This window comes from Gossypium hirsutum, chromosome A06 (assembly GCF_007990345.1).
Source record: "Gossypium hirsutum isolate 1008001.06 chromosome A06, Gossypium_hirsutum_v2.1, whole genome shotgun sequence".
NCBI classification, from domain to species: domain Eukaryota; kingdom Viridiplantae; phylum Streptophyta; class Magnoliopsida; order Malvales; family Malvaceae; genus Gossypium; species Gossypium hirsutum.
In genome coordinates this window covers 113,714,372-113,729,536 of record NC_053429.1, presented here as the reverse complement: position 1 = coordinate 113,729,536, position 15,165 = coordinate 113,714,372, and the positions used below count along the sequence as shown (strand labels likewise).

General features: G+C 38.1%; 1 non-coding gene across 1 annotated transcript; it reads right to left on the bottom strand.

Moving 5' to 3' along the window:
- Window positions 1-14,732: 14,732 nt before the first annotated feature.
- Window positions 14,733-14,839, bottom strand: LOC121231251 (small nucleolar RNA R71). The gene has a single exon (XR_005929315.1). It is a non-coding gene; the product is annotated as a small nucleolar RNA R71 (small nucleolar RNA).
- Between the last annotated feature and the right edge of the window lie 326 nt (window positions 14,840-15,165).

Genomic DNA, 15,165 nt, shown 5'->3' with positions numbered 1-15,165 from the left:
AATTGTGTGAACAAAAACACCCCTGCTTCATGTCTAATTTTTTTTCCTAGAGTCAATGTCACCACACACCAGGACCTATGTCGCGACATAACAACCATTCTGCTCCTCTATAGCCATCTTCAGGGGTATGTCGTGACACCCTCAGCCTGTGTCACGACATCGAAGGCGGACTTGAGTTTTCTTCATTCTGTTCCCTATGTTGTGACATCAATCCTCTAGTGTTGTGACATAGCATCCAGTATTGTTCTAAAATGCCTTCTGATGGTCTCCTGCACACTCACAAAGTATGTTAACTCTCCCTTAGAACTCATTCAACCCTTAGAGTCAATAAAAGACTCAATTTGCACATTTTATTAAATGTAAGTAAAAATAAAGAAACTTAACTAAAATGTAATGAAAATGCTTGTATTCAGGCTCCTTAAGTGTGAAAACTAGTTTAATCTGCTACACCAAATTTCAGCAGATCAAACTCCCCTACGCTTAAGTCATTGCTTGTCCTCAAGTAACATAAACAAAGATGATAAATAAACGTGACGACCCCTAAGCAAGTATGATACACGTATTGCTTCAGAGCATATGACTTAGGCATTTCATGTGTATTAATAATTTCAACATGATGAATAGTTAACTTTCCACCTTTGACTTCAAACATCTAATATTAGTACGTTACAAAATATACAAGTATTAATGGTCTTTCCTATAGGAATCCATCAACAAATCATACAAGTACTTTGATTATCTGAGCAGAATACAAATAGTCGTTTATGCACATGTCTAGAATGACGTCCATTCATGTAAACAAATATTTAGGTCACATAGGACTTTTCGACTTGTAACATTTTGAAGCTTAGGACATGAATGGAATTCAAAAATAGTAAGTATCAAAAGGGTTACAAACACAAAAATAGTTTGGGACATTGTATTGATCTCTATTCTTTCCCCTTAGTAAGTATCAAAAGGGTTACAAACACAAAATAGTTTGGGACATTGTATTGATCCCTATTCTTTCCCCTTAGTGACTATTACTCGCTCACCGTCTTATTTCTCCTTCTCTCACCTTCATTGTCTCTCCATATAGGAAATCATAGCATGACATAGTAACTACGACTAGCCTACGAGTTTCGGTGTACTAATGAATGAGTCTTTTTTCTATTGTTGTGACTTTGTCACTATTCTTTTTCATTTTTTCTCATTAAAGTATGCTTTTTTTGGCTTTTCAAGTACTTTTTATACTAGTATAGATTTTCTTTTTGGATTTTTCTTCTTGTTTTGAACTTTCAGGCTCACCTATAATTCTCATATCACACTAATCTTTCCTATTCACTCTATTTTAACAAACTCTGCCATGATGTATCTACTTAACCCTCAATATGTGTGGCCAGACATCTATAATTGTGTAGTGTAAGACCAGAGAATAAGGGAAAATACAAATTGACGTGTTCAGGCTTGCGACTTGTAATGTGGTTCATTAAGAAGTGTCAACAGACTCAAAAATTGCTACTAAAAGTGAAATATAATTAGGATAGCTTCTTGGCTTTGGATATGTTTCGAAAAATGCCTTAGTTCATCCCTAAATATCTCAACATGCACAAATGTAATCAACCAAACAAATACAAATTCAACTATTTATCATTCGTACTAGCATGCTCGTTTCCTTGTATTTTTTATATCACTTGGTACAATTGATTGCTTAATACCTATTTATAGTGTAACATATAGAACTTAGTAGTTTAATAATAAAAAATTTAAAATCACCTCTCATCATGCCAAATTTATTCATAAACACAAGCATCATATGTATATGCTCCTAACCAATCACTTGTATTTCTACAAGCTCAAGCACACAAAAGACAAGAAAAATAAAAAAATGTAAAATAAACAAGTTTTCTATGTTACCCCTTCACTTTAGTTGACACATTGTCCTAAATGTGTAGCCCATAAATAGATAAGGAAGGAAGGTACCCGATTGATCATTATCGCTCCAATTACTAATGGTGGGTGCTTCCTCCTTTGATTGTGTTAGCTCGAATTGTTTGTGTCTCCTTCATGTTGGGCTCCTACATAGAAATTTTAACAAAGTATAAGAAAATGAAAAATCTATTTATTATTCCTACTCCTACAAAGTCTAAATTAAAATCATCCAAAATTTAATACAAGTATTTTAAAAGTGAAATAACAAAATGTTCAATCCTCCTCTAAATCACTGAAGGGATGAGAACGTCTCTTCTCTATAGAGGATTTGCCCTTTCCCTTGACATAAGTGTTGTAGGAGCTCCTACCTATTAAAGACACATGGTGAGTTGGGCTTCATATGACAAGCTTTTTTGGTCTAGAAAATTATGGCTGAAATGTCGCTTCGTACTTGTCCTCCTTTCCAGGGTATTCCTGAGCAGCACCTTTCTCTTCAAGATTAACTTGCTCATTCTAATGAGTCAAATTCGGCCTGAACATATTTGGGGATAATTTGGAGTGTGTAACCCATTCATCCTTGTGAATTCTTGAAGTATTGGTCCTATTTCTTGCATCCGTTGAATCATTTCATCAAGTTTCACATTTATGTCTCTGCGAGCCCCCTTTCTAACCTTTGGGTGATATTTCTATTTGAGTGATGCTGGTCTTCCTCTTTTGATTGCATTCAATTATTTGCTTCTGCTAAAGCTTGAAATATTAGGTATAAATGTATCCCCAATGATACAACTTTGGTTTCATAAATTGCTCATTCTCGCTCATTGGCACCTTTGTCTGGCGAAATAGAGCCGTCACAAGGTGGGGGAAGAAGAGTACAACTTTTCGGCTTTGTACGCACCGTTTCATTTCTTGAAAGATCTAGTTCCCTACACAGATTTGTTTTCGCTGTAGGATACCATATAACAAGATAGCTTGAAACACATGAGCGTTAGAAACATTCACTGCGAGTGCAATTCTAGTACCAATGAATTGTATCCATATTTTAGCAATAGGAAACATAATAGCTTAATTAAAATTTGTGGGAAGCTCAATGTTTGGCCTGTAGTTCCAACTACCCCTGCCCTGCGTTAAATATTTTATTTAACGTCCTTCATATCAATATTTTAAAATCCTTCTAGATTTGTATTATCAATAAAATCTTTTCATAAAATGGGACTTTATAAAATTCCCAGATACCATTAGAGGAAATTGGAACATCTTCCCCTCGCACTTCAACATCAGTTATTACAACATTATAGCCTTGCTTAATCATTTGGTTCTTAAGGGACGCATAGAATTCCTAAACCACAGGTATATTTGCATTATTCGTCGGAGAAATGCAAAACGTCTCTCATTGATGATAACAAACCAAAGTCCAAATTTCTTTAAAGTGGGTCATTGAGGGTTCGAGCCCTCATTCTTGAATTAGAGGTCTCCCTTGTGACTCTAGAAAATAGTTTTTCCATATTGACATTATGGAATCGAATAGGGTCAGAAACACGTGGGGTTTCTAGAATACGAGTTCTTTTGTTCTTACATGGAGGCATTCTTACGAGTTCGAATCGAGTTAAGTGCTTAGAGATGTTAGTGTATGAAGCCGCTGCATGAACTGGATGAAAGGGTGTAGTGGCTGAGATGGTGGGTCCTCGTGACATGGAGGGACATCGTCAGTAATGTCCTCAAGGGCCTCCTCCTCAATAGATTGGGAGAGACAATATTGAGGAGGGTAGGTTCCTTGGTGCTTTTCGATCATTCTCATGCCTAGCATGCTTGAGATGCCTTGTGAAGACATCTGGCCAATGAGGGTTAAGGATGATTCTTGAGCCGCGGTGTTGAGGAGCCCGAAGTGTCAAGCCAACCGAGTAACATAGGGGCCAATGGAGATGACCCCTTTCCTATGCCGCTCCATCTGATGCTGAATGGCGAGGACAATGAAATAAGCAAAGTCTATGATGTGCCTATGCGACATACATCATAGAAAGTAGGCGTCGTGAGTGTTGACGACGCCAGTGCTCTCTCACCTTTTTGTTATCGTGTGAGCCAAAATAGTGTGTAGGTACCTTAGGGATGGAGGGAGAGCTGATGCCTTGGAGAGGCTAGGATTGTAGGTGGTCGAACCTGGTATTAGTGCGTCCTAGCACCATGAAGGAGAACGATGGATGTAGCGGTTGAGAGCATGTAAGTCATTCTCCTCCTTGAACTCCTCCGTATATAAGCGTAGTGCAGTACCGAATTCTGGGACGCTTAGCTGGCGGGCTAATCCACCTAGGCGAAATTGGACCATGCTGGGATCATCGTAGTTCGTCATTACGGTCTGGAGATGAAACGTTGAGCATAGTTCTATCGTGCTTTCGAGATATGTTGGCTCGATGATCCCAAACAAAATCTCCCAAGGGCCGGTGGTTAAAAGGGCTCGAATCGCATCAGCCAACTGAACTTGTTCTACTGCAGCCCAGTCGATGTAGTGGCCCGCAATCAATGGTCGGGCCCAGAGTATTTGGAAAAGTTCTTCTTGGGCCCGATGGGGAATCGCAGGAAAGGGTGACGAACTTCTATGGTAGGACTCGAGGAAAATGACGCTCCCTTCCTTTTCTTTGAAGTAGGGACAGTGGCCTTTTTACTACGTGAAGATGACGTTGTATACCTGCAATATAAAAAAATAATAGTAGGTAAACGAATTTAAAAGGAAAAAGCCATGAATTTGAGCAAACAATTTCAGCCAAAACTACTAATACTAACCAAACTCAGCCAAAATAATCAATTTGATAGCATAATTTCGTGACATTAGCATGGTAATAGCATGAGAATGAGCATAGTAATGGCATGGGTATGACAATAGAATGAGGCTTTCCTAACAACTCGATTCAATCATGAAATGTTATGATAAATAACCTAAGAATGCAAATTAAATGATAGCATAATGAGCAAAATGAAAGTAAAATGAGAAAAATGAAGATTACTTTGATAATAAGCATTAGAAATAAGTAAAATAGAAGTGAAAAGAGTAAACAAACGCTAACGGAGAGAGATTGAGCGTCAAAAATAGAGTGGGAAGTGGCACACGGGCGTGGCAAGGAGGCCGTGTGGGCTTGCAGCAGCTAGGGTTAGGGTTTTTGGGTGAAGAAGACAATGAATAGTGCAGCCTATTTATAGATTTTGGGGTACACAGCCATGGAACACGCCCGTGTTCCCCAATTTTTGCCCGTGTGATTAGCAAATTTTAAATTTGGGCGCGTTTGAAAATTGGCCCACGCTCATATTCCTTGGGCGTGTGGATGCACATGGCCGTGTCGCACGGCCGTGTCTGTCTTCATTCGCTTCTCCCACGCCCGTGTATATAGGCCCACGCCCGTGTTAATTTAACAGGTTCGACTACCGATAAACGCCAAATTATACATAGCCAAATTATAAACCCGTGTTAATTTCATGTTTTGTAATCAGGAGAGCACCAAGAGTCAAAAGAAGCCAAAAACGAGCTAAAAAGGGACAAAACAGACCAAATCGAGAAGTTCACACGGCCTAAGCCTTGCCACACGGGCTGCTCACACGCCCGTGTCCTTCGAGGGTGTCGACCAAGGCTCTCATGATTCACACGGCCTGGCCATTGACCCCCATGGCCGTGTGCAATTTACTGGATCGAACACGGCCTGGCAAACACGTCACACGACCGTGGCACACGAGTGAGTCCCTTTTTCAAAGAGTTGTATTTTACACGGAAAAAGGGTACTTAGGGAGGAAGAAAGCCAATCCAAAGCCTATATAAACACCCTAAGTATGACCTAGAAAGGGGGCCTCTTCCAGAGCTTTTTTAGAATACAGAACTACACGTCAAGAATTACTTGAAGGAAGCCAGATGAACCATCCCAAAAGCCGGAGCTACTCCAAGACTGAAGATCTCTCTCAGAATTCCTTCAGGGGTTTTAGAGTTTTCTTCATGTTTTGTTATTTTTATACTTTTGAGATGTACTCTTATTTTATTATGAACTAAACCCCTTAGATACCTAAGAGGGATAAAACCTATGATGGATCTTGTTATTATTATCTGAACTGTATGATAAATACTTTATTTGTTCTTAATTATGTGTTCTTAATGCTTGAGTTAATATTCTAGGTATTAATTCATGATTTGATGTGCTTATGTAGAGGAGGAATAGACCCTGCCTAAGAGTAGATTTGGCATAATTAAGCGGAGTTGATCGAACGCCTAGAAATAGGGTTACAAGATTTTGCTGGATTAGGGTGAAACCTAATATGGGAGTCCATAGAGTGATTTACTGCTTCCCTAGGGGTTTTAATTAAGAAAGAAATTTTGATTAATTCAACTGAGGGCTAGACGTTATTAGTCTCGAAAGGGATAATAACATAGGTTAGGGAATCTCACGGATCAAGTTAAGTTAATAAATCGTCTGGTTCAGAGTCAGATAACAAGTGAAATCTAAGTGGATTCCTCATTGGGTGTCATCTTTATCAATTCCTTTTCTTCAAGCCTTTTTCCAAATTTTATGTTTGCTTCAATTAAATTAGTTAATTAGTTTAGATAATTAGTTTAATAAACAAACCCTTTTATTCTTAGGCTAGATAATAAAAAGATAGTTATTACTGGTACTTTTGGTTCCCTTGGCTACGATATCCTGGTCTTGCCATTACTATACTATTGTTCGATAGGTGTGCTTGCCTTTTCGTCGTGATAATAGTTAGTCTAGGTTTGATTTCATTATAAATATTTATTACTTGTTACGAATCATGTGGTCAACCACGGGTACTTGGCATGGGCGTGTCACATGCCCGTGTTAATTTGACAGGTTCGACCATGGTTTCCAGGCATGGACGTGTCGCACGCCCATGTTGTTTTGGCAGGTTAGCCCACACCCATGTTAGACGGCCGTGGCGATTTAATGTAGCTTGTGTTTAGGGAAATTTTTGCCCTGTTTCCACATGGCCTAAGGCATGCCCCGTGTGCTAGGCCGTGTCTGTGTGAGAAACCTGTATTCAAGAGCTCCGTTAGTAAGTTAGGTGTTTAAACACTAAAATTTAATGAAGTTAATACAGTTAGTGCTGAATTGCCTCCCGAGAAGCGCTTATTTATAGTCTAAGCTCGACTTTCCTCTCCATTCAACGGTCATGGTGGTTTGAGGAGTATATACTCCTCATTCCTGCTGTGAATCTCATAAAAATAAGGTTTTAAGCAAGTATTGTTTACCTTAAAAGTGTCGAACTTGGGATGACTTACCTCAACTGCACCGAATGGAAAAATGCTAAGTACCGTAAGATGAATTTCTTCATTTGGTTTGGCAATGACAATGTGAGGATCTGCGACATCTAATAAAACGTTATCTCCAACCTTAAGTTGATTTGGAAAGGTATTGAGCTCATCTTGGTGTAGTTTTGGTTTATCGTATGTTCTCAGTTTATGTGTCCGCTATTCATCTAACTCCTCGATTTGTAGCCTTCGTTCTTCATGAATAGGTCCTCTACTATTGCTTGAGAATGGCTCATGTACTTTCTTCAGACTCATTTCCTACAAAGTAGGTTGCATCATATTGTCAGTTTCAGTAGAATAGTTTAGACGATCACCTTCAATTTTCAATGTGTTGCCAGAATTGCTAGCTTGAAGGGTGATTGTTTTGTCTCCCACACGAAGTGTGAGCTCACCTGTGTCAACATCAATAATCATTTTAGCAGTTGCTAAAAAGGGCCTTCCTAAAATCAAAAGAGTATTGCTTTCCTCTTCTATGTCTAGAACAATGAAGTCAACGGGAAATATAAATTTATCGATTTTAACTAGCACATCTTCAATAATACCCCTAGGAAATCTTATAGTTTTATCTGCTAATTGAATGCTCATCCTAGTCTGTTTGGATTTCTGAAGACCTAATTGTTTGAACATTTTGTAGGGCATGATGTTAATACTAGCCCCTAAATCAGCTAAAGCATGATTAACATCTAAACTACCAATTAAGTAAGGAATTGTAAAACTCCCTAGATCTTTCAATTTGTTGGGTAGTTCATTCTGTAGAATAGCTAAGCAAACTGCGTTAAGCTCCATATGCGATGCCTCGTCCAACTTTCGCTTATTTGCTAAAAGTTCCTTGAAAAATTTCATTGCGTTTGGCATCTGCGATAGAGCTTCAATAAATGGTAAGTTAATATGTAATTTTTTAAGAGTTTAAGGAATTTACCAAATTGTTTATCTGAGCGGTCTTTCCTTGTCGCATTAGGGTATGACACACGACGTTTGTATTCTGTACTTACCAGTTTCTGCTCATTGTGGTCTACCTCCCTTTACCTTTGCTTATCTCAGTTTCTTGCCTTGGTTCTGGCTCAGGCTCAACGAATCCTTCTTCATCTTGAACATTGATTGTGTTGAGCTGTTCCCTTGGGTTAGGTTCAGTATTACTTGGCAAGCTACTTTGTGGTCATTCGAAGATTAGTGTGAACAGCTGGCCTATCTGAGTTTCGAGCCTTTGGATCGACGCTTGTTGATTTTTAACTGCTGTCTCAGTGTTCTGGAAACGAGTTTCTAACACCGAAATAAATTTAGATAGCATCTCCTCAAGGTTCAGTTTCTTTTCCTGTTGATAGGGTGGTTGTTGAAAACCCGGAGGATGTTGTGGCCTTTGATTTCCTTGATCGCCCCACGAGAAATTGGGATGGTTCCTCCAACCTGCACTATAAGTGTTACTATATGGGTTATTTTGGGATCTAGAGTTATTGTTAGCCATATATTGGACTTATTCCTCCTCGATGCTAGTGTTAAAGCGTTGATATTCTGTGCATGCTCCTCCTCCATTCGAATCGAACCTCATCACTGGATGTACCTGCGAAGAACCAAGTAAACCATCAATCTTTTTATTTAGAAGTTCTACCTGATTTGACAGCATAGTAACCGAATCGACATTATAAACGCCTACTGCTTTAGTTGGCTTAGTCCTTATGACTTGCCACTGATAATTATTCAGTGACATCTCTTCAATAAATTCATAATCCTCTTCAGGTGTTTTGTTATTGATGGTTCCCCCGGCTGCTGCATCAATCATCTGTCCTGTCGAGGGGTTCACACCATTGTAGAATGTTTGAACATGCAACCATAGAGGTAATCCATGGTGAGGACACCTTCACAGTAGGTCCTTGTATCTCTCCCATGCATTGTAAAGAGTTTCTAAGTCCATCTACACAAACGAAGAGATATCATTACGTAATTTGGCTGTTTTAGCTGGTGGAAAATATTTTAATAAAAATTTTTCGGTCATTTGTTCCCAAGTAGTAATTGACCCTCGTGGTAACGAGTTCAACCACTGTTTAGCTTTGTTCATCAATGAAAAAGGGAATAACTGAAGACAAATGGCACCGTCAGAAACGCCATTAATTTTAAATGTATCGCAAAATTCCAGGAAATTTTCCAAGTGAGTGTTTGGATCCTCATCCTGCAAACTATCAAACTGAACAAATTGCTATATCATTTGAACGGTGTTAGGTTTTAGTTCAAAATTATTCGCATGCAATAGCAGGCCTAACTATAGTCAATTCAGTTCCTATTAAAGTAGGTTTAGCATAATCATACATAGTACGCAGAGTAGGATTCTGATTAATAGCAATCGCAGGAGGCAGCTAATTTTCTTGGTTTTCAGCCATCTCCTCGGTTGGGGTTTGAATATCATCCTCTTGATCGTTCTCTGTGTATCTTAAGTTTCACCTTATTTCTCTTTGGTTTTTGTGAACTTTGCGATCAATTTCTTCGTCAAAAAGTAGTGGTCCTGACGGGTTTCTTCTAGTCATAAACTATAACAACCTGCCAAGAGAAAGAGAAAGTAAATTAAATAATAATAAAAATAAAAATAAAATTAACTTGCAAGAAAAATAAATGGCTAAAGTAATAAAAATTGAGTGTTCCTAATATCTTAGTTCCCCGGCAACGGCGCGAAAAACTTGATCATGATATTCGTGTGATAAGTTTTATAAATTTATAATAAATCGTTCTTGAAACTAACGATTATCACGATGAAGGCAAGTGTACCTATCGAACAGTAGTATAGTTTTAGTAAGACCGGATTGTCGAACCAAAGGAACTAAAAGTACTAGTAATGACTGTCTTTTTATTATCTAGCCTAAGAATAATGGGGTTTGTTTTAACTAACTAATTAACTAAACTAAGAAATCACAGAAAATAGAATTGGCCAATGACTTTTGGAAAACTCGATTGATTGAGCCAATACCTAAGGAAAATCCACCTAGACTTCACTTGTTATTTGACTCTGAATCAGACGATTTATTCATTTGACTTGATCCGTAGAAATCCCTAAGTTATATTATTATCCCTCTCAAGACTAACAACGTCTAACCCTAGGTTGAATTATTGAAATCTCTTTCTAATTAACTCCCTAGGATTGCATTAACTCGATCTATGGATCCACTTATTAGGTTTCACCCTAATTCGGCAAAATCTTGTCACCCTATCTCTAGGCGCGCAACCAACTCCGCTTAATTATGACAAATGTACTCTTAGATAGAGTCTATTCCTCCTCTGAATAAGAGCTTAACTTGAATCAATATCCTGGAATATCAAAACAAGAATTAAGAACACATAATTAAGAACAAGTCAAATATTTATCATACAATTCAGATAATAATAACAAGATTCATCTTAGCTTTCATTCCCCTTAGGTATTTAGGGGATTTAGTTCATAACTAAAACGAAAAACATCTGAGAAGAATAATGAATACTAAACATAAAGAAAACCCAAAACTCCTTAAGGGAAATTGAGGGGAGATATTTAGTCTTGATGATGAATCCGGCTTTTGAGATTGATCAATTGGCTTCCTTGAGCAGTTCCTTGCTTCCTTCTCTGTGTGTGTCTTTTTCCTCCTCCTTTGGGATGTATTTATAGGCTTTGGAATGCCTAAGAACCCTTAAAATTGGTCTTTTCCGAATTGGACTCAACTTGGGCTCGGTAGGGACACGCCCGTGTGCGATTACTTCATGATGTGGTCACGCCTATAAGAATGGCACGGGCGTGTGTTCTACCCGTGTGAGTCGTGCTTCGATTCTGCCAAATTGACACTGCCGTGTGGTCTACCCGTGTGAGGTAGTCTAGGCCGTGTTGATTTCGTATGTTGGCCCATTTTCTCTGTTTTTGGCCTGTTTCTCGTTCCTTTCGCTCTCCTATGCTCGCCTAAGTATAAAACATGAAATTAACGCATTAGGAGCATTGAATTCACCAATTCTAAGGAAAAATCATCGATAAAATGTGTTAAGCATGGGGTAAAAATATGTATAAATTACAGTTTATCATCAATCTATCCAAAATAACCCAGATTGCATCTTTCTTGCTCGTTGTCATTGGTAAATTGGATACAAAATCCATTGTGACTCTGTGCCATTTCCATTCAGGTATCATGATCGGTTGTAGCAATCTAGAAGGTACCGAATGCTCGACTTTTACTTGCTGACATACTAAACATTTCGATACAAAGTCAGAAATGTCTCGTTTCATACCTTGCCACCAATAATGCTATTTTAGATCACTATACATCTTCATACTACCTGGGTGAACAGATAGCCGACTATTATGAGCTTCGCTCAGAATCATCTGAATCAACTGTGTATTTCTTGGAATGCATATTCGGTTTCTGAACTGCAAACATCCCTCAGCATCCACTTCAAATTCTGAATCAACATTCGAATCATATTGAGCTCGTTTTGCTATCAATTCATTATCGACTTTCTAAGCTTTGCAAATCTGCTGAATAAATAACGGTCTTGCTTTTAACTCGGCTATTATCGCACCATCATCTGACATAACCATATGTGCATTCATTGCATGCAAAGCAAACAGGGATTTTTGACTTAGAGCATCAGCAACAACATTAGCCTTTCTCGGGTGATAGTCAATCACAAGTTCATAGTCTTTTAGCAATTCTAACCATTGTTGTTGTCTCAAATTCAGATCTTTCTGAGTCATCAAGTACTTCAGGCTTTTGTGATTAGAATAAACATGACATTTTTCACCAAACAGATAGTGACGGCAAATTTTCAACTCAAATACAATAGCTGCCAACTCTAGGTCGTGTGTCAGATAGTTCTTTTCATGTGGCTTTAACTATCTCGAGGCATAAGCTATAACTTTGCCTTTCTACATCAGTACACAAGCCAAACCATTTCAAGATGCATCACTATAGATAACAAATTCTTTACCTGATTCTGGCTGAACTAGCACTGGAGCTTCGGTCAAAAGGGCTTTCAACTGATCAAAGCTTTTTGGCACTTTTCTGACCATTCAAATTTAACATCTTTTTGTAATAGCTTCATCATCGGGGTTGCAATCATAGAGAAACCTTTCATAAATCGTCTATAGTAACCAGCAAGTCCTAGAAAACTTTGGACTTTAGAAACGTTTCTCGGAGGTTTCCAGTCAAGTATTGCTAAAATTTTAGTCGGATCAACTCGAATAACTGATGCTGAAACAACATGTCCCAGAAAGCTAACTTCGTGTAACCAGAACTCACATTTATTAAACTTTACAGACAACTATTTTCCTTGCAAATTTTGTAACACAAGTCTCAAATGCTCGGCATGTTCGGTTTCATCACGGGAATAGATCAATATATCATCAATGAACACAACCACAAACTGATCTAAATACTGCCTGAAGATCTGATTCATCAAATCCATAAAAACAGTAGGTGCATTAGTAAGTTCGAACGGCTGATAAACCGTAATTTATACATATTTCTATCCCATGCTTAGCACATTTTATGGATGATTTTTCCTTAAAATTGGTGAATTTGATGCTCCTAATGCCTTAATTTCATATTTTATACTTAGGTGAGCATAGGAGAGTGAAAGGAACGAGAAACGGACCAAAAATGGAGAAAATGGGCCAACGTATGAAATCAACATGGCCTGGACCTCCTCACACGGGCATACCACACGACCGTGTCAATTTGGAAGAATTGAAGCATGACTCACACGGGTGGATCACACGCCCGTGCCTATTTAACAGGCTCAACCACGGCCTAAAGTAATCGCACACGGGCGTGTCCCTGTCGAGCCCAAGCTTAGTCCAATTTAGAAAAGGCGAATTTTAAGGGCTCTTAGGCATTCCAAAGCCTATTTAAACACCTGAGGAGGCACTTAGAAGGGGGAGGCACAAGAGGAAGTAAGGAATTGCTCAAGGAAAGCCAATCGATCCATCTTAGAAGCCGGATTCATCATCAAGACTGAAGATCTCCCCTCAATTTCCCTCTAGGAGATTTGGGTTTTCTTTATGTTTTGTATTCATTATTCTTTTGAGATGTTTATCTTTTTAGTTATGAACTAAAACCCCTAAATACCTAAGGGAATGAAACCTAAGACAGATCTTGTTATTATTATCTGAATTGTATGATAAATATTTGACTTGTTCTTAATTATGTGTTCTTAATTCTTGTTTTGATATTCCAGGATATTGATTCAAGTTAAGTTCTTATTCAGAGGAGGAATAGACCTTGTCTAAGAGTACATTTATCATATTTAAGTGGAGTTGATTGCGCGCCTAGAGATAGGGTGACAAGATTTTGCTGGATTAGGGTGAAACCTAATAAGGGGATCCATAGATCGAGTTAATGCAACACTAGGGAGTTAATTAGAAAGAGATTTCAATTATTCAACCTAGGGTTAGACGTTGTTAGCCTCGAGAGGGATAATAATATAACTTAGGGATTTCTACGGATCAAGTCAAATGAATAAATCGTCTAATTCAGAGTCAAATAACAAGTGAAGTCTAGGTGGATTTTCCTTAGGTATTGTCTTAATTCAATCGTTTTTCCAAAAGTAATTTCCCAATTCTATTTTCTGTGAATTCTTAGTTTAGTTAATTAGTTAGTTAAAACAAACCCCATTATTCTTAGGCTAGATAATAAAAAGACAGTCATTACTAGAACTTTTAGTTCCTTTGGTTTCGACAATCCGGTCTTGCTAAAACTATACTACTGTTCGATAGGTACACTTGCCTTCTTCGTGATAATAGTTAGTTTCAAGAACGATTCATTATAAATATTTAAAACCTGTCACGAATATCACGTATCAAGTTTTTGGCGTAGTTGTCGGGGAACTAAAATATTAGGAACACTTGATTTTTATTACTTTAGCCATTTACTTTTACTGCAATTTAAATTTTATTCTAATTTTTATTAATAATTCTTCATTTTCCCTTTTTCTGGCAGGTTTTATAGTTTATAACTAGAAGAAACCCGTCAGGACCATTACTTTTTGACAGTGAGATTGACCGCACAGTTCGCAGAAACCAAAGAGAAATAAGGCGAAGCTTAAGATACACAAAGAACGAGCAAGAGGACAATATTCAAACCACAACCGAGGAGATGGCTGAAAACCAAGAAAATCTGCTACCTCCTGCAATTGCTGTTAATTAAAATCCTGCTTCGCGCATTATGTATGATTATGCTAAACCTAATTTAACAGGAACTGAGTCATATATAGTTAGACCTGCTATTGCTGCAAATAATTTTGAACTGAAACCTAGCACAATTCAAATGATACAACAGTTTATTCAGCTTGATAGTTTGCAAGACGAGGATCCCAACACTCACTTGGTAAATTTCCTAGAATTTTGCGATACCTTTAAAATTAATGGCGTTTCTGATGACGCCATTCGCCTTCGGTTGTTTCCTTTTTTGTTAAGGAACAAAACTAAACAATGGTTGAACTCGTTACAATGAGGGTCAAACACTACTTGGGAACAAATGACCGAAAATTTTTTATTAAAATATTTTCCACGGCTAAAACAGCCAAATTATGATATGATATCTCTTCTTTTTAGCAGATAGATTTAGAGGCGCTCTACGATGGATGGGAGAGATATAAGGACCTTTTGCGAAGATGCCCTCACCATGGGTTACCACTCTGGCTTCAGGTTCAAACTTTTCAGAATGGCCTGAATCCTTCGACTCGACAAATGGTTGACGCAGCTGCTGGCGGAACGATCAATAATAAAACACCTAAAGATGCCTATGAATTTTTAGAGGAGATGTCACTGAATATCTATCAGTGGCAAATCATGAGGACAAAGCCAACGAAAACAACTGGAGTTTATAACGTTGATTCGGTCACCATGCTCTCTAATCATGTAGAACTCTTGAATAAGAAAATTGATGGTTTTCTTAGTTCTTCACAGGTTCACCTAGTAATGCAGTACGAAGCAAATGGAGGTGGATCGAGCAATT